We start from the raw sequence: 15921 nt of genomic DNA, 5'->3' as shown, positions 1-15921 counted from the left end.
GGACGCAGTGGCTGCATGGGCCGGGAATCGAACCCGGGCCTCCCGCGTGGCAGGCGAGAATTCTACCACTGAACCACCCATGCACCGGTGGCCGCCGCCGCCCGCCGCTGCCCCAGAGGCGCTGGCCGCCACCCGCCCGTCACTGCTCACTGCTCGCCCGTGGGCATCTCTCTGCTCCATCGGGCGGGCGACCTGAAAGCCAGGATCCGGGCGCGTGCAGGACCCCGGGGCGCGAGCCCTCGAGGGACCCCCGGGCGGCGGGACGCCGGCCCACTCGGGACGCGGCTCCCGCGCCTTCTGCGCCGACCACGGCCGCCGCGACGCTGTCGGTGCCGCCCGAGGGGCCCGCGAGCCGACGCCGTCTGGCCGGCGCGGGGATCCCTGTCAGGGCAGGCGCTGCGTGGTCGCTGCGGCCGCGCACCGACGTTCCTCTCAGCGACCGCGGAGTCCCGACCCAAAGTCCCTCTGGCGGGCTGGCTTTCCGGCCGGGGCGGGGTGGGGCGTGCGAGAGCGGGCGGGGGCCGGGACTCCGGGCTCGGGCCGTGCCGGATGCGCGAGCGTGGGAGCGCGACGCGCAGAGCGGCGCTCAGGCCCAAGGACGCAAAGGCGTGTGACACCCTGGCTCCTGCGCTCCCGAGGGGTCCGGCTCTGACGGATTGGTGGTGGTGAGGAGGGGCCCTTTGGCAGAGCGGCTCCTGGCTCGGCGACTGCAGGCTGAGGCAGCGAGCGCGCCAGGGCGAGCCTGGCTCCGGCCCGGGCAGCGGCTTTCCCCGGGAACGGGCGCGGTGGCGCCGAGGTCGGGGGCGCGGGCCGGGCGCCTGTGGGTGGGGTGGACGGGCACGCAGGGCTTCCGCTCACTCCCCAGCGGAGCACCCTTCCCGGGACGGACTCGTGCACGGAGGGCCGGTGTTGGCTGGCCAGCAGGAAGGCTGGGTGGCACGCGTCCCGGGCGGGAGGCAGGCAGGTGTGGCCCGGCCAAGGCCGCAAGGCGGTGAAGCCTCGAGGGCACGCAGCACCCCAGGCGGCCAAGGCGGGGGCTCGGCCGCCTCGGTGTGGCTGGGGAGCACAGGCGGGGCGGCCGGGCGGGCGCGGACGACAGGGTGCCGGCCGGAGGGAGAGCTGCCCGGGGCGGACGGGGAAGCAAGGCTGCGAGAGCGACTTGGCCGTTCACCAGGCAGAAGTCGGAGCGCTGGCGAAGCGAGGAGGGCTTGCCACCCGCCGCGGGGCTGCGTGCGTCGGCGCGGACGGGGGCGGGGTGGAGCGGGGCCGTGGGAGTGGGAGTGGGAGTGGGGGGATGGGCGAGGGTGGGCGAAGGGGAGGCGGGGAGGCGGGGAGGCAGGAAAACCGGCAGCTGCAGGCGCAGCCAGCTGGGGAGGACAGATGCGCTGAGAAGGACTGAAGGTTCCTGGTGTGGGCTGCAGGTGGCGGGGAGGGCGTGTGTGGAGAACGGCAGTGGCGCGGGGAGGACGGGCGCGTTTGTCGGGCGGGCCAAAAGGCTGGCTTGTCAGGAGTGGGATTCGAACCCACGCCTCCAGGGGAGACTGCGACCTGAACGCAGCGCCTTAGACCGCTCGGCCATCCTGACGGCGGGCCTGGGCGGGCGCGTGGCCGCTCGCCTGGCTGGGACCCGACGCGGCGCGAGCCCCGGCGCCCTTGGCGGGACGCGCGGTGCGCCGCGCCAGGCAGGCGGGCGGCCGTCTGGTGTGCGTGAGCGACGGAGCCGGCGCGCGGCGGCCGGCCGAGGCGCCTGGCTCCGCCGCCGGTCGCGCCCTCGCCCACGCCTGGCCCCGGACCCAGCCGGACCCTTGGCGTGCCGGCCCCTACCCACCCGCGCCTGTCCTCGCCAGACGCGGGCCGGCGGCGCGCCCACCGTGTCCTCGCAGCCTCGCGTGCCTTCTCGGGCCCCCTTCTCCCGGCGGAATGGCCGCGTTGCAGGCAAGAGGCGGCGCGCGCTAGGAGTTTCCCGTGTCCCCCGGGTCCGCGTCCCTGTCGGGGTCGGGGGCTGCCGCTCTGACTGAGGCGGCTGGTTTGGTGTGCGGTCGGGTCGGGGCCCGTGGCGGGCAGGGGGAGGCGTCGGCAGGCAGCCCGAGAGCCCGAGAGCGGCCGGGCGGCAGGGCGGTCGCCGCCGTCCTCGTTAGTATAGTGGTGAGTATCCCCGCCTGTCACGCGGGAGACCGGGGTTCGATTCCCCGACGGGGAGGCAACACACCCTTTTTGGTGGCCGCGGTCGCTCTCTGGCCCGCCGCCTGGCCCCCAAGGGCCCTTCGTCTCCTCCCTCCGCCTTTGGGCGAGGCGCCGGGGCGCCGCCCACGGCGGGGCCCGGTCTACCGACCGTCGACCCCCTCGAGCCGTGCAGCCCTCCAGCCCGAGCCCTTGGTCGTCGCCGGGCGCTCGGTCGCCACGGCGGAGCCAGGGCCTCCTTGGCGACCCCACGGCCTTGCCCGACCATAGCCGGATCTTGCGGCCCGCCCGCCCACAGTGGCTGCCGCAGTGGGCTCCTAGGCTCGCGACGCCCCCGCGGCGCGGCGCGGCACAGCGCCGGGAGGCGTGCAGGCGCGTGGGTCCCGTGTGCCCCTGTCGTCGTGGCAAGTGGCGTCGCCCAGCGCCCGGTGGAGAAGGGCTTTGGCCAGCTGGGTGCTGGCAGCTGCGAGCTGCGTGCCCCGCCTTGCCCCCCGGGGGTGAGGGCGGAGGCGTCCGCGGGCCGCGGCGGGGAGCGAAGGGCCGGAGGGCCGCAAGGGCGCGGGAGCGGCGCCCCGGGGCGGGCACGCCGGTGGACCCCGGCTGCTGCGTAGCGCTGGCGCAGATGGGGCGCCGCGCGGCTGCTGGGAGCGCCGGCGGCGGCGCAGAGCCGCCGGCTGACGGGGCGTCGGGGCAGGGATGCGGCGGCGGCGGCGGCGGCAGGAGTGTGCTGGGGCGAGCCCGGGGCCGGCGTCTGGCGGCGGCCCGGGCTGTGCAGCGTTGGTGGTATAGTGGTGAGCATAGCTGCCTTCCAAGCAGTTGACCCGGGTTCGATTCCCGGCCAACGCAGCGGGCCGACCTTTTGCTGAGTTGCAGCGCCCTCCCGGCAGGGGCGTTCGGGGGAGAGAGCGCTTGGAGCAGGGAGCCAGCTGGCCCGCGGCTTTTGGCGTGGGCGCGAGAAGCCGGCGGCGAGGGACAGTGTTTTGAGGGTGCCGAAAACAAGACGCACGCTAGGGCAGGCGGACTGACAGGGAGGGCGGGCGGGCGGGCGGGCGGGCGGGCGGCTGGACTTGCGGAGGCCGGGTGTGGGCACCAAGGTGGCATGGAGGCGCTGGGTTCAGCGGGAGCAGGCGAGGGCCGAGTCCCGGCGCTCCCTGGTGGTCTAGTGGTTAGGATTCGGCGCTCTCACCGCCGCGGCCCGGGTTCGATTCCCGGTCAGGGAAGCCTTTCTTCTTCCTCTCCGCCTGCCACCTCCCGATCTCCTCGCCGCCGGACCTTTCCACCCTTTTAGCCTACGCTGGCTCCGCGGGCCCCAGCGCTGCGACAGAGGCCCCCGGGCACCTGCACCTCCAGCCCAAGCAGGATGCAGGGCCCCCCCGCCACGGCGTCCCCGGGGGCAAACCTTTTGGTCTCGGTGGCAACCGCGCACCGCTTCCACCACGACCCGCCTGAGGCCTCCCATCCCCGGCCTCCCTCCCCCGTGAGGGGCTGCGGCTGGTGCCCCTGGAGGCGGCGGCGGTGATGCTCCCGGCCTTGTGCTGGTTCTCCTGCTGTTGGTGGTGGGAAGGAGGCGGGGTGGGGGAGGGTGGGGGGGAGGGGAGGGGGCTGCGGTGGGCGCCCGCGCCGGCCGGCAGCGGCGGTGGCGGTGGCGGTGGCGGTGGCGGTGGCGGTGGCGGTGGCCACAGCCGAAGGTGAGCGAGGGGGATCTGCCTCTGGGAGTGGGGCCGGTGGCCGCGGTCGCGCCTCCCTTCCCATGTCCCTCATGCCAGCCCCTCTCTGGGCGGCTCGGCCATTGCGCGCCCGGTCCCGGGCTGCCTGTGACCCCCGTGCGGCGCTGCTGACTCCGAGAGGGTTCTGGTCTTGAGTGGGCTCTGGGAGGCGGACCACGGCGCCCGGGAGGCATCAGTACCAGTTCAGTCGCTCAGTGCACTGCAGCAGCCCAGGCCTCCCTGTCCATCACCAACTCCCGGAGCTCACTCAAACTCGTGTCCGTCCAGTCGGTGATGCCATCCAACCACCTCATCTTCTGGCGTGTCGTCCCCGTCTCCTCCTGCCTTCCATCAGGGGCTTTTGCAGTGAGTCAGTCCTTCGCATCGGGTGGCCAGAGGATGGGAGTTTCAGCTTCAGCATCAGTCCTTCCAATGAATATTCAGGACTGATTTCCCCTACGATTCACTGGTTCGAGCTCCCGGCAGTCCAAGGGACTCTCAAGAGTCTTCTCCAACACCGCACTTCAAAAGCATCTATTCTCCGGCGCTCAGCTTCTTTATACTCCAACTCTCACATCTGTACGTGGACTACTGGAGAACCCGTAGCTTTCCCAAGAGGGAGCCGCCTCGCAGAGTCACGTCTCTGCTTTTCAATATGCTGTCTAGTTTTGGTCATAGTTTCTCTCCCAAGGAGCGAACGTCGTTTACATTTCACGGCCGCAGCCACCGTCTGCAGTGATTTGGGAGCCCCCCAAGATGAAGTCAGGCTTCAGCAATACGTGAACCGTGAACTTCCAGATGTTCAAGCTGGTTTTAGAAAGGGCAGAGGAACCAGAGATCAACTTGCCAATATCCGCTGGATCATCGAAAAAGCAAGAGCGTTCCAGAAAAACATCTATTTCTGCTTTATTGACGATGCCAAAGCCTTTGACTGTGTGGATCACAATACACTGTGGAAAATTCTGAAAGAGATGGGAATACCAGACCATCTGACCTGTCTCTTGAGAAACCTGTATGCAGGTCAGGAAGCAACAGTTAGAACTGGACATGGAACAACAGACTGGTTCCAAATAGGAAAAGGAGTACGTCAAGGCTGTACGTTGTCACCCTGCTTATTTAACTTCTATGCAGAGGACATCATGAGAAACGCTGGGCTGGAAGAAACACAAGCTGGAATCAAGATTGCCGGGAGAAATATCGATAACCTCAGATATGCAGATGACACCACCCTTATGGCAGAAAGTGAAGAAGAACTAAAGAGCCTCTTGATGAAAGTGAAAGAGGAGAGTGAAAGAGTTGGCTTAAAGCTCAACGTTCAGAAAACTAAGATCTTGCCATCTGGTCCCATCGCTTCATGGGAAATAGATGGGGAGACAGTGGAAACAGTGTCAGACTTCATTTTCTTGGGCTCCAAAATCACTGCTGATGGTGATTGCAGCCATGAAATTAAAAGACGCTTACTCCTTGGAAGGAAGGTTATGGACAACCTAGATAGCGTACTGAAAAGCAGAGACATTACTTCGCCAACAAAAGCCCGTCTAGTCAGGGCTATGGCTTTTCCGGTGGTCGTGTATGGATGTGAGAGTTGGACGGTGAAGAAAGCTGAGCGCCGCAGAATTGATGCTTTTGAACTGTGCTGTTGGAGAAGACTCTTGAGAGTCCCTTGGACCGCAAGGAGATCCAATCAGTCCATCCTAAAGGAGATCAATCCTGGGTGTTCACTGGAAGGACTGATGTTGAAGCTGAAGCTCCAGTACTTTGGCCACCTCATGCGAAGAGTTGGCTCATTGGAAAAGACCCTAATGCTGGGTAGGGTGGAGGGCAGGAGGAGAAGGGGACGACAGAGGATGAGATGGTTGGATGGCATCACCGACTCGATGGACATGGGTTTGGGTAGACTCCGGGAGTTGGTGATGGACAGAGAGGCCTGGCGTGCTGCAATTCACGGAGTCGCAAAGAGTCGGACACGACTGAGCGATTGAACTGAACTGAACAAGATGAAGTCTCTCCCGGGTTCCCTTGTGTCCCCATCCATTTGCCATGAAGTGATGGGACCGGATGCCACGACCTTCGTTTTCTGAATGCTGAGTTGTAAGCCAACGTTTTCACTCTCCTCTTTCACATTCATCAAGAGGCTCTTGCGTTCTTCTTCGCTCCCCCGGAGGCACAGGGGTGAAGATGAATGTGGACCTGTGCCGCGAGTCACACCACGGCAGCCGTGGAAGTGAGAGAGAAGGCAGATCCGGGCGGGGCGGGCCGGCCGGGAAAACCTAGCCAACCAGCCGGGAGGCGGCAGATGCGCTCGAGGCCGCGATGCCTGCCAGGGTGGACACCCCAACCGGCGTGGTATTTCCCTTGCCTGACCACAGCTCTCAGTGCTACCGGAGTGAGGCAAGATGTACCCAGGTCTCCCTCCCCCACTCCTAACCCAGGGTGGGCACTCGGGCTCGCGCGCGCATGCACACACACACACCCCCCCACACACACACAGAGCGCCCTGTTCCACATACCCCTCACCTAGTTATGACCTCTTATAGTTTCCCATTCTCTCCAAACCGTCTATCCAGGATCCACTCCATCCCTCTCCCCAACCTGTCATCGTCTTCCCCTAGGAACTCTCCCCGAGGGTAATCGCCCACCGCAGCCTCCTCTCCGCCAGATCTTGGGCTGGTGTGTCAGCAAAGGATGTCTCGTCTGTTCAAGGACCGTGTCCTTCGCGGGGAGGGGAAGTGGACGGCCGATGAAGCGCACCAACGTGCGGCGAGGGCGGCACACTCGGGCGCGATGGGACAGAGCCGATTCCCCTGTGGCAGTGGATCCCCCGTGGCCCGACGTGTGCTTGCCGTCGCCGCAGGAGGTTTCCTCGACGCCCCTGCCGGGGCCTTGGGCGCCAGCGTGCATGGCTGAGAGTGCGGGCCGAAGGCGCTTGGGGCCATGGTTGGTGGCCGCCCCACGTGGATCAGGGAATGGGGCAGAACGATGGCAGGGAGAGGGGGCGGTGGCGAGCCGGGTGCTGGGAGGCAGGCCCAGGGGTGCTTGGGCGGGGCGTCTGCGCGGAGTGCCGGCGGGAAGGGGGAGGCGTGGGGCTGGCGGGGACCTGGCCGAAAGAAAGATCGGCAGGCCACTGGAGCGGGGCCTCTGCAGAAGCATGGGGGCGGTGGCGACGCCATGCCAGGCACATGTGTGAGGCTGGGACAGATCTGCGTTAGGGGTGGGCGTGCGGTATGGGTGGGTCGGAGGAGCCGGAGGGAGGCCCGCACTGGGGGACACCGGGGCAGGGCAGGGAAGGACAAGGACGTGTGAGAGATGGGCCGGGGCTCCAGGGGCTTGGTGGCGGGTAGATGGGGCCGAGCCTGGAGGGTGGCAGGAAAGGCAGATGGCAGGCGGTGACAGTGGGGGGGGGCTCCATTCGGGCGGGGTGGCGTGTCAGCGTGCGTGCCACACTGCTGCGTGGTGGTGCAGGGTGCTCAGGCTCAGCGGTGGGCTGGGGCTCTGGGCGGTGGCTGGGACGCAGGCAAGCGAACGACAGCAACGGAGTGCCAGACAGGGGCCAGACCCGGGCTGAAAGGCCTGGGCCCACCGTACCGCCCCAGAGCCCAAAGTCACCACTCATCAGGAGCAAATGTCCAGTCTCGGGTGTGACATTGCTGGGGGTCAGGGTGGGATGGGGTGTGGTGGTAGGGAGCGGGGGTGGCCGAGATTTCGTGAGGACCGAGGAGAGCTCCCATATGACCGAGCACACCCCCTCCAGGGTACATACCTGCAGAGTACCAAACTCGGAGAGATCTAAAGGTCCCTACACCGCCATGTATGTAGCAGCAGTATTTGCCACAGCCGAGACGTGGAACAAGCCCCAGTGCCCATCCACAAATGGCGGGCACAAGAAGATGTGGCATAGATGGAGCATGGACATATCACTCGGTCATAAAGAAAGAAGGGAAGCATTGCCACTTGTCAAAAGCCACGATGGACCTAGAGACTCTTGACACTCGGTGAAGAAAGTCAGACCGAGTTGGACAAACGCATGTGGAATGTGTAAACTAATACGACACGAACCTATTTGCCGAAGAGAAACCGACTCCCAAAGAAAACCACCGTAGGGTAACGCAAGCGGTAAGGCAGCGGTGGAGGGATGGCTGTGGAGCTGCAACGAACAGATCCGCAGGACCATGTGTAAAGGGAGAAGCCACAAGCTTATCCAGTTCAACGCAGGGACTAAGAGTCAGTATCCTGTAATAACCTCCAACGGAAAAGAGTCTGAAAACACGTAGGAAATCTGAAATCTGTACATGGGAAACAGAACCGCTTTGCAGTCCGTCGGACATGAGCACACTATTGGAAACCCACTGTACTTCTCCCACAGCCGCCACTACGACATTGGAGGAAGGTTTAAAAATTAAGCTAAATCGATAGGTAACTGAGTAAGCCGGAAACAGGTGAGCTATCACGATCCCAACCCTGGGTACATATCCGTGAAAGCCGCAGCTCTGGATTCGGCAAGACACGTGCAAACCCCACGGTCACTGCAGCACCGTGCGCCACAGCCGAGGCGAGGAGAGAACCCTAGTGTCCGTCACCAACGGCTCACCCACGAAGATGCAGTACCAGAGAAAGGCAGAGAATGGGGTGTCTCTGAGCCGTCCACAAGAGACAAATAGTGTCACTGGCAGCAACAGCGGCCGGAGCTGCAGACTATTACCCTCGGTGAGGGAAGACACAGAGAAGGGCACAGATGGGTGGATTCTAAAGTGTTGTACACCTTAATCCCTGTGCCAAACAGCGACAGACACCCAGCCACAGGAAAGCAACTTGGGGCTTCCCAAGGGCAAAGTCAGGGCCGGAGGGATGAATGAGGAGCTGGGCTCCACGGATATACCGTAGTAGGACTGCATAGAAAGGAGAGGAGCCACAAGGATACACAGGATACCACAGGGAATAAGATCCAGTATCCTACCCTTCCAGAACAGCATCTGCTACTACATGGAAGTCAGTCCGTCGAGGGTCGGTCCAACGATAGGAAGAAGAAGAGCTTCCCATATGACCCAGCAAACCCAATGCTGGGTACCCATCGGGAGAAGACCAAAGCCCTAATGGGTAGAGATGCAGGCATCCCCCAGGGTCATCGCAGCCCTCTATGCCGTAGCCGGGACATGGGATACGCCCAAGTGCCCGTCGGCAGGTGGCTGGCACAAGAAGATGAGGCGTATCTGTCCCGTGGAATATGACGCAGCCATCAAGAAGGAGCAGCCTTTGCCGTGGGCCCCAACGCCAGATGGACCCACGCAAGAGTCCACTTGGTGAAGTGAGTCGGGTGGAGAGGGACAAAGCTTTGTGGAACCTAACAACTAACACAAAGGAATCCACGTGCAAAGGGGAAACCGACGTTCAGACGGTTTGGAGAAACCGTACACCGGGCTACCCAAGGGGAAAGGCAGGGGAGGGAGGAAAGTTGGAGTCGGATGGAGAGATAGGACATCCTATAGGTACAGTAGGTAAGCAACAAAGCTTTACTGTGTAGCATGCGAACTGTATTCGAATCTCGCCTTCAGCTACAATGCAAAATCACCTGAAAGAGAACAGGGGACTGAATCACTTTGCTGTGCACCTGAAACTAACCCAGGGATGTAAATCAGTTCCACCTGTGTTGGAAGAAGCAGAAAAAGGAGCAGGCCGGGGGTGGGGGTGGGGGTGGGGGTGGGGGTGGGGGTGGGGGTGGGACGGGGGAAGGCAGTCCAGTGGGACAAAAGCAAAGGCAGGTTCCTTGACAAGAGCAGGATTTGCCATGGCTGAGGGAGGAACGGGGCCTGCGGCGGGTGTTGGGGATGGGGGAGATGGGGGTGGGGCGGGGGGAGCAGGGTGGGGGGGCGATGGGCCCGGTTGGCGGAGTAGGGCGATGGTGAAGGTGCAGGCTGAGGTGGTGGTGCTCTTGGGGCAGGGCTGATGCTGAGCTGAGGCGGGCAAGAGGGTTTCAGGGGAGGGGGTGGTGTTTGAGCTGGTGAGGGCGTTGCTGGTGGAAACCTCTCTCTGCCCAGGGACAAAAGATGAATCGAGAGTACAGTCCGCCGGGAGCTGGTGGACTTCTTTGCAACTCCTCCTGCAAGGCGATGCTCCAGGGACCCTCCCGGGAAAAGGGAGGTATCCTTGCCAGATGCGGCAACTTCCTTGCCCCTGGCTGTGCAAACGTAGTGTGATTGATTTTCGGAGTGTGGGGAGAGTGAGCCAGGGAGCTTGGAGACGTGAGGAAAGGTGAAGAGGGGAGGCGGCTGGGCGCCAGCGGTGGGGTATTCCTTCCAGTGAAATCCCTGAGCCACCGGCTGGGTCCGGGTGAGGAAGCGAGTAAACACAGGGGAGGTATCTGGGCGCACGGGCGGCTGAGCCTGCGGGGTTTGGGGCCACGGAGCCTCGGCAGCAGGGCCGAGAGTGTGTGGGGTGGGGGGCCGTCCGCGCGGGAGAGGCAGCTGGCGGCAGGGAGCAGCCAGCGGTTGCAGGAGCCCTGCCTTGAGCGCGTTTCAGTGGGCAGACCTAGCTGGGCCCTGGGGCTGCCCTGCGGGACCAAAAGGGGACGCAGTGGCTGCATGGGCCGGGAATCGAACCCGGGCCTCCCGCGTGGCAGGCGAGAATTCTACCACTGAACCACCCATGCACCGGTGGCCGCCGCCGCCCGCCGCTGCCCCAGAGGCGCTGGCCGCCACCCGCCCGTCACTGCTCACTGCTCGCCCGTGGGCATCTCTCTGCTCCATCGGGCGGGCGACCTGAAAGCCAGGATCCGGGCGCGTGCAGGACCCCGGGGCGCGAGCCCTCGAGGGACCCCCGGGCGGCGGGACGCCGGCCCACTCGGGACGCGGCTCCCGCGCCTTCTGCGCCGACCACGGCCGCCGCGACGCTGTCGGTGCCGCCCGAGGGGCCCGCGAGCCGACGCCGTCTGGCCGGCGCGGGGATCCCTGTCAGGGCAGGCGCTGCGTGGTCGCTGCGGCCGCGCACCGACGTTCCTCTCAGCGACCGCGGAGTCCCGACCCAAAGTCCCTCTGGCGGGCTGGCTTTCCGGCCGGGGCGGGGTGGGGCGTGCGAGAGCGGGCGGGGGCCGGGACTCCGGGCTCGGGCCGTGCCGGATGCGCGAGCGTGGGAGCGCGACGCGCAGAGCGGCGCTCAGGCCCAAGGACGCAAAGGCGTGTGACACCCTGGCTCCTGCGCTCCCGAGGGGTCCGGCTCTGACGGATTGGTGGTGGTGAGGAGGGGCCCTTTGGCAGAGCGGCTCCTGGCTCGGCGACTGCAGGCTGAGGCAGCGAGCGCGCCAGGGCGAGCCTGGCTCCGGCCCGGGCAGCGGCTTTCCCCGGGAACGGGCGCGGTGGCGCCGAGGTCGGGGGCGCGGGCCGGGCGCCTGTGGGTGGGGTGGACGGGCACGCAGGGCTTCCGCTCACTCCCCAGCGGAGCACCCTTCCCGGGACGGACTCGTGCACGGAGGGCCGGTGTTGGCTGGCCAGCAGGAAGGCTGGGTGGCACGCGTCCCGGGCGGGAGGCAGGCAGGTGTGGCCCGGCCAAGGCCGCAAGGCGGTGAAGCCTCGAGGGCACGCAGCACCCCAGGCGGCCAAGGCGGGGGCTCGGCCGCCTCGGTGTGGCTGGGGAGCACAGGCGGGGCGGCCGGGCGGGCGCGGACGACAGGGTGCCGGCCGGAGGGAGAGCTGCCCGGGGCGGACGGGGAAGCAAGGCTGCGAGAGCGACTTGGCCGTTCACCAGGCAGAAGTCGGAGCGCTGGCGAAGCGAGGAGGGCTTGCCACCCGCCGCGGGGCTGCGTGCGTCGGCGCGGACGGGGGCGGGGTGGAGCGGGGCCGTGGGAGTGGGAGTGGGAGTGGGGGGATGGGCGAGGGTGGGCGAAGGGGAGGCGGGGAGGCGGGGAGGCAGGAAAACCGGCAGCTGCAGGCGCAGCCAGCTGGGGAGGACAGATGCGCTGAGAAGGACTGAAGGTTCCTGGTGTGGGCTGCAGGTGGCGGGGAGGGCGTGTGTGGAGAACGGCAGTGGCGCGGGGAGGACGGGCGCGTTTGTCGGGCGGGCCAAAAGGCTGGCTTGTCAGGAGTGGGATTCGAACCCACGCCTCCAGGGGAGACTGCGACCTGAACGCAGCGCCTTAGACCGCTCGGCCATCCTGACGGCGGGCCTGGGCGGGCGCGTGGCCGCTCGCCTGGCTGGGACCCGACGCGGCGCGAGCCCCGGCGCCCTTGGCGGGACGCGCGGTGCGCCGCGCCAGGCAGGCGGGCGGCCGTCTGGTGTGCGTGAGCGACGGAGCCGGCGCGCGGCGGCCGGCCGAGGCGCCTGGCTCCGCCGCCGGTCGCGCCCTCGCCCACGCCTGGCCCCGGACCCAGCCGGACCCTTGGCGTGCCGGCCCCTACCCACCCGCGCCTGTCCTCGCCAGACGCGGGCCGGCGGCGCGCCCACCGTGTCCTCGCAGCCTCGCGTGCCTTCTCGGGCCCCCTTCTCCCGGCGGAATGGCCGCGTTGCAGGCAAGAGGCGGCGCGCGCTAGGAGTTTCCCGTGTCCCCCGGGTCCGCGTCCCTGTCGGGGTCGGGGGCTGCCGCTCTGACTGAGGCGGCTGGTTTGGTGTGCGGTCGGGTCGGGGCCCGTGGCGGGCAGGGGGAGGCGTCGGCAGGCAGCCCGAGAGCCCGAGAGCGGCCGGGCGGCAGGGCGGTCGCCGCCGTCCTCGTTAGTATAGTGGTGAGTATCCCCGCCTGTCACGCGGGAGACCGGGGTTCGATTCCCCGACGGGGAGGCAACACACCCTTTTTGGTGGCCGCGGTCGCTCTCTGGCCCGCCGCCTGGCCCCCAAGGGCCCTTCGTCTCCTCCCTCCGCCTTTGGGCGAGGCGCCGGGGCGCCGCCCACGGCGGGGCCCGGTCTACCGACCGTCGACCCCCTCGAGCCGTGCAGCCCTCCAGCCCGAGCCCTTGGTCGTCGCCGGGCGCTCGGTCGCCACGGCGGAGCCAGGGCCTCCTTGGCGACCCCACGGCCTTGCCCGACCATAGCCGGATCTTGCGGCCCGCCCGCCCACAGTGGCTGCCGCAGTGGGCTCCTAGGCTCGCGACGCCCCCGCGGCGCGGCGCGGCACAGCGCCGGGAGGCGTGCAGGCGCGTGGGTCCCGTGTGCCCCTGTCGTCGTGGCAAGTGGCGTCGCCCAGCGCCCGGTGGAGAAGGGCTTTGGCCAGCTGGGTGCTGGCAGCTGCGAGCTGCGTGCCCCGCCTTGCCCCCCGGGGGTGAGGGTGGAGGCGTCCGCGGGCCGCGGCGGGGAGCGAAGGGCCGGAGGGCCGCAAGGGCGCGGGAGCGGCGCCCCGGGGCGGGCACGCCGGTGGACCCCGGCTGCTGCGTAGCGCTGGCGCAGATGGGGCGCCGCGCGGCTGCTGGGAGCGCCGGCGGCGGCGCAGAGCCGCCGGCTGACGGGGCGTCGGGGCAGGGATGCGGCGGCGGCGGCGGCGGCAGGAGTGTGCTGGGGCGAGCCCGGGGCCGGCGTCTGGCGGCGGCCCGGGCTGTGCAGCGTTGGTGGTATAGTGGTGAGCATAGCTGCCTTCCAAGCAGTTGACCCGGGTTCGATTCCCGGCCAACGCAGCGGGCCGACCTTTTGCTGAGTTGCAGCGCCCTCCCGGCAGGGGCGTTCGGGGGAGAGAGCGCTTGGAGCAGGGAGCCAGCTGGCCCGCGGCTTTTGGCGTGGGCGCGAGAAGCCGGCGGCGAGGGACAGTGTTTTGAGGGTGCCGAAAACAAGACGCACGCTAGGGCAGGCGGACTGACAGGGAGGGCGGGCGGGCGGGCGGGCGGCTGGACTTGCGGAGGCCGGGTGTGGGCACCAAGGTGGCATGGAGGCGCTGGGTTCAGCGGGAGCAGGCGAGGGCCGAGTCCCGGCGCTCCCTGGTGGTCTAGTGGTTAGGATTCGGCGCTCTCACCGCCGCGGCCCGGGTTCGATTCCCGGTCAGGGAAGCCTTTCTTCTTCCTCTCCGCCTGCCACCTCCCGATCTCCTCGCCGCCGGACCTTTCCACCCTTTTAGCCTACGCTGGCTCCGCGGGCCCCAGCGCTGCGACAGAGGCCCCCGGGCACCTGCACCTCCAGCCCAAGCAGGATGCAGGGCCCCCCCGCCACGGCGTCCCCGGGGGCAAACCTTTTGGTCTCGGTGGCAACCGCGCACCGCTTCCACCACGACCCGCCTGAGGCCTCCCATCCCCGGCCTCCCTCCCCCGTGAGGGGCTGCGGCTGGTGCCCCTGGAGGCGGCGGCGGTGATGCTCCCGGCCTTGTGCTGGTTCTCCTGCTGTTGGTGGTGGGAAGGAGGCGGGGTGGGGGAGGGTGGGGGGGAGGGGAGGGGGCTGCGGTGGGCGCCCGCGCCGGCCGGCAGCGGCGGTGGCGGTGGCGGTGGCGGTGGCGGTGGCGGTGGCGGTGGCCACAGCCGAAGGTGAGCGAGGGGGATCTGCCTCTGGGAGTGGGGCCGGTGGCCGCGGTCGCGCCTCCCTTCCCATGTCCCTCATGCCAGCCCCTCTCTGGGCGGCTCGGCCATTGCGCGCCCGGTCCCGGGCTGCCTGTGACCCCCGTGCGGCGCTGCTGACTCCGAGAGGGTTCTGGTCTTGAGTGGGCTCTGGGAGGCGGACCACGGCGCCCGGGAGGCATCAGTACCAGTTCAGTCGCTCAGTGCACTGCAGCAGCCCAGGCCTCCCTGTCCATCACCAACTCCCGGAGCTCACTCAAACTCGTGTCCGTCCAGTCGGTGATGCCATCCAACCACCTCATCTTCTGGCGTGTCGTCCCCGTCTCCTCCTGCCTTCCATCAGGGGCTTTTGCAGTGAGTCAGTCCTTCGCATCGGGTGGCCAGAGGATGGGAGTTTCAGCTTCAGCATCAGTCCTTCCAATGAATATTCAGGACTGATTTCCCCTACGATTCACTGGTTCGAGCTCCCGGCAGTCCAAGGGACTCTCAAGAGTCTTCTCCAACACCGCACTTCAAAAGCATCTATTCTCCGGCGCTCAGCTTCTTTATACTCCAACTCTCACATCTGTACGTGGACTACTGGAGAACCCGTAGCTTTCCCAAGAGGGAGCCGCCTCGCAGAGTCACGTCTCTGCTTTTCAATATGCTGTCTAGTTTTGGTCATAGTTTCTCTCCCAAGGAGCGAACGTCGTTTACATTTCACGGCCGCAGCCACCGTCTGCAGTGATTTGGGAGCCCCCCAAGATGAAGTCAGGCTTCAGCAATACGTGAACCGTGAACTTCCAGATGTTCAAGCTGGTTTTAGAAAGGGCAGAGGAACCAGAGATCAACTTGCCAATATCCGCTGGATCATCGAAAAAGCAAGAGCGTTCCAGAAAAACATCTATTTCTGCTTTATTGACGATGCCAAAGCCTTTGACTGTGTGGATCACAATACACTGTGGAAAATTCTGAAAGAGATGGGAATACCAGACCATCTGACCTGTCTCTTGAGAAACCTGTATGCAGGTCAGGAAGCAACAGTTAGAACTGGACATGGAACAACAGACTGGTTCCAAATAGGAAAAGGAGTACGTCAAGGCTGTACGTTGTCACCCTGCTTATTTAACTTCTATGCAGAGGACATCATGAGAAACGCTGGGCTGGAAGAAACACAAGCTGGAATCAAGATTGCCGGGAGAAATATCGATAACCTCAGATATGCAGATGACACCACCCTTATGGCAGAAAGTGAAGAAGAACTAAAGAGCCTCTTGATGAAAGTGAAAGAGGAGAGTGAAAGAGTTGGCTTAAAGCTCAACGTTCAGAAAACTAAGATCTTGCCATCTGGTCCCATCGCTTCATGGGAAATAGATGGGGAGACAGTGGAAACAGTGTCAGACTTCATTTTCTTGGGCTCCAAAATCACTGCTGATGGTGATTGCAGCCATGAAATTAAAAGACGCTTACTCCTTGGAAGGAAGGTTATGGACAACCTAGATAGCGTACTGAAAAGCAGAGACATTACTTCGCCAACAAAAGCCCGTCTAGTCAGGGCTATGGCTTTTCCGGTGGTCGTGTATGGATGTGAGAGTTGGACGGTG

At 65.9% G+C, this 15921-nt stretch overlaps 10 non-coding genes across 10 annotated transcripts; 6 read left to right on the top strand and 4 right to left on the bottom strand.

Annotated features, from left to right (window-relative positions):
• Positions 1-12: 12 nt before the first annotated feature.
• On the bottom strand, positions 13-83 carry TRNAG-GCC (transfer RNA glycine (anticodon GCC)). Its single transcript has one exon. It is a non-coding gene; the product is annotated as a tRNA-Gly (tRNA).
• A 1419-nt stretch (positions 84-1502) lies between these two features.
• On the bottom strand, positions 1503-1585 carry TRNAL-CAG (transfer RNA leucine (anticodon CAG)). The gene has a single exon. It is a non-coding gene; the product is annotated as a tRNA-Leu (tRNA).
• Positions 1586-2128: 543 nt separating this feature from the next.
• Positions 2129-2200, top strand: TRNAD-GUC (transfer RNA aspartic acid (anticodon GUC)). The gene has a single exon. It is a non-coding gene; the product is annotated as a tRNA-Asp (tRNA).
• Positions 2201-2955: 755 nt separating this feature from the next.
• Positions 2956-3027, top strand: TRNAG-UCC (transfer RNA glycine (anticodon UCC)). The gene has a single exon. It is a non-coding gene; the product is annotated as a tRNA-Gly (tRNA).
• A 302-nt stretch (positions 3028-3329) lies between these two features.
• TRNAE-CUC (transfer RNA glutamic acid (anticodon CUC)) lies at positions 3330-3401 on the top strand. The gene has a single exon. It is a non-coding gene; the product is annotated as a tRNA-Glu (tRNA).
• Positions 3402-10459: 7058 nt separating this feature from the next.
• TRNAG-GCC (transfer RNA glycine (anticodon GCC)) lies at positions 10460-10530 on the bottom strand. The gene has a single exon. It is a non-coding gene; the product is annotated as a tRNA-Gly (tRNA).
• Positions 10531-11949: 1419 nt separating this feature from the next.
• On the bottom strand, positions 11950-12032 carry TRNAL-CAG (transfer RNA leucine (anticodon CAG)). The gene has a single exon. It is a non-coding gene; the product is annotated as a tRNA-Leu (tRNA).
• Positions 12033-12575: 543 nt separating this feature from the next.
• TRNAD-GUC (transfer RNA aspartic acid (anticodon GUC)) lies at positions 12576-12647 on the top strand. The gene has a single exon. It is a non-coding gene; the product is annotated as a tRNA-Asp (tRNA).
• A 755-nt stretch (positions 12648-13402) lies between these two features.
• On the top strand, positions 13403-13474 carry TRNAG-UCC (transfer RNA glycine (anticodon UCC)). The gene has a single exon. It is a non-coding gene; the product is annotated as a tRNA-Gly (tRNA).
• Positions 13475-13768: 294 nt separating this feature from the next.
• On the top strand, positions 13769-13840 carry TRNAE-CUC (transfer RNA glutamic acid (anticodon CUC)). Its single transcript has one exon. It is a non-coding gene; the product is annotated as a tRNA-Glu (tRNA).
• The last annotated feature ends 2081 nt before the right edge of the window (positions 13841-15921 follow it).

This window comes from Giraffa tippelskirchi, chromosome 5, assembly GCF_054371585.1.
Source record: "Giraffa tippelskirchi isolate mGirTip1 chromosome 5, T2T-mGirTip1v1.2.pri, whole genome shotgun sequence".
Classification (NCBI taxonomy): Eukaryota; Metazoa; Chordata; class Mammalia; order Artiodactyla; family Giraffidae; genus Giraffa; species Giraffa tippelskirchi.
Note: the sequence above shows the minus strand (reverse complement) of the source record. Positions and strands in the feature narration are given on the sequence as shown.